Source organism: Alexandromys fortis, unplaced genomic scaffold (genome assembly GCF_014885135.2).
Source record: "Alexandromys fortis isolate MF-2015 unplaced genomic scaffold, M_Fortis_MF-2015_v1.1 scaffold_98, whole genome shotgun sequence".
NCBI classification, from domain to species: domain Eukaryota; kingdom Metazoa; phylum Chordata; class Mammalia; order Rodentia; family Cricetidae; genus Alexandromys; species Alexandromys fortis.
This window is the reverse complement of record NW_026068002.1, coordinates 4,232,725-4,234,767: the sequence shown is the minus strand read 5'-3', so window position 1 is coordinate 4,234,767 and position 2,043 is coordinate 4,232,725. Positions and strand designations below refer to the sequence as shown.

At 43.8% G+C, this 2,043-nt stretch overlaps 1 pseudogene; it reads left to right on the top strand.

Annotated features, from left to right (window-relative positions):
• Window positions 1-349: 349 nt before the first annotated feature.
• Window positions 350-1,105, top strand: LOC126512977 (dnaJ homolog subfamily C member 8-like; annotated as a pseudogene).
• The last annotated feature ends 938 nt before the right edge of the window (window positions 1,106-2,043 follow it).

The following is a 2,043-nucleotide window of genomic DNA, read 5'->3' as shown; positions in this document are numbered from 1 at the left end:
CCTTTAATCCCAAAACTCGGGAGGCAGAAGCAGGTGGATCTCTTAGAGTCTGAGCCATCCTAGTCAACACAGAGAACTCCAGGCCAGTCAGGGCTACATGGAAATAACCTGTGCCCCCCCCAAAAGAAAATTATTTAATATCATTAATTGGGAAACGTGGGGTGCAAAGTTAACAAGTAATGACTGTGGTCCCTACCAGCAGAATTTAGGAACTGAGGAAAGAGATGCACAGAATATCAGAATTACCAATAATGTCAGAGGTTTTTAACTGCGGCCACAAATTGCCACCATGTGAGAAGCAATTTTTAAGAATACCAGCCTTGAGGTCACATGGTAGCTGGCCAGGGAAATGGTGGCTTCGGGAAAGAGCAAGGCTTTGGACAGCAGTGGAGGCAGCAAGGAGGAGGAATTTCTGACCTTCTGACCACAGAGGGATAAAACAAATAGACAAGACAGACTCAGGTCTAAAGCCCCAAAATCAGATTGAATGATTGACTCATTTTGATTCTGCTTGCTTTAATCTGAAGTCATTTGTGATTTTTCAGATAGGTCCTGAGGTGACAGATGAAGAAATAAAAAGGAGGCTTCAGTAGCTGCATCCTGGCAAAAACGAAGATGATGCTGAGAGAGCCCAGAAGGCTTTGGGGGCTGTGGACAAAGCTTGCGAGTTGTTCCTGGATCAGGAACAAAAGAAGAGGGCCCTGGATGTGATTGAGGCAGGAAAAGAATATGTGGAACACATTGTTAAGAGCAGGGAAAAAAAAAACTGACTAAAGAAAGAAGGAAATCCTAGCAATATAGAGAAAGCTGATCCCGCGCTGTTCCTGCAGGCAATCTACAGACCACGAAACTGTTCGCTGAGCTAGAAATGAAAAGGAAAGAGAGAGAAGCTAAAGAACTGCACGAAAGGAAACAGACAAGGAGGAGAGGAGATCGAAGCTCAAGAAAAAGCCAAGGGAAAAAGGGAGTGGCAGAGAAACTTGGAGGGAATGCGGGATGGTTGAGTGGAGAGCTGGTGAAATTTCCAGGCAAACACAAAGGGGAAGAAGGAGAATAGGCAGATCTCCTGCGGTCGCCTAAACTAAAGATGGAGCAGTCGCACTGACCAGCAGGACCACTGCAGAGCCTTCCCCGGCTGTCTTCGTTGTGCTTCAAGGACTCATTCTTTCACCACGTCCACCCCAACATAGAGAAGTGTTTGCTTTTTAGTCTCTTTTGTTTACAATGCAATTTAATATCAAAGTAATTCTTTGTATACTGAGAGACGAGGCTTGATCTAAGCTTCTGCCATCCTCACTCATGGAATCACTACAAATGGGAGGTGCCTTGAGTCCTGCTGCCTTCTCTTCCCACAGCCTATAACTTAATGTTTTATATATCACTGAATTGTGGTGGCTTAGAGGTCACATATAGTTTGTGGAAATCTTCTGACTAAATGTCCTGCTTACAGTGGTGTGGCCATGACTCCAGACCAGCCTGGGCCACTGTGGGAAGACCGTTTGATTGTTTCTGGGTGTGCCATCCTTGAAGTCCTAGATTCAACAGGTGAGACATTGCGGGCCCACGGAACAGTCACTTGATGCCCCAATGCCTTGTAGTGTTTGGCACAAGTCCTTCTGTTTAACTGACCAATCAGTCAGAGTGGCATAAGGCTCCGAATGGTTTAAACCTGCTCACTTTCTGAAGAGTCAGCCATGTTCCTACCAGTTTGATGTATCATCAATTGTTTGCATTCAATAGTGCTAATATTCTTTTATGTACAATACATTTTTATACCCAAAAGAATACTAGCTTTGTACATAGTTCACCTGGGAGAATTTGAAATGAGAATCAATAAGTGTAGGGTGTCTTTTTTCCCAATATGCTTTGGTATTTCTAATATATAGCCAAGTCAACAATGACTCTCATCTTCTGGATGGTTACCTTGTTTTCCTAAGACAAAATCAGAGAACACACAAATGAAGGGCCCAAAGCAGGAGATTAGAAAAGCAGGAGAACAGGGTTCTAGACCTACAATTGCTAAAAGTTGAGAAACTTAAACAA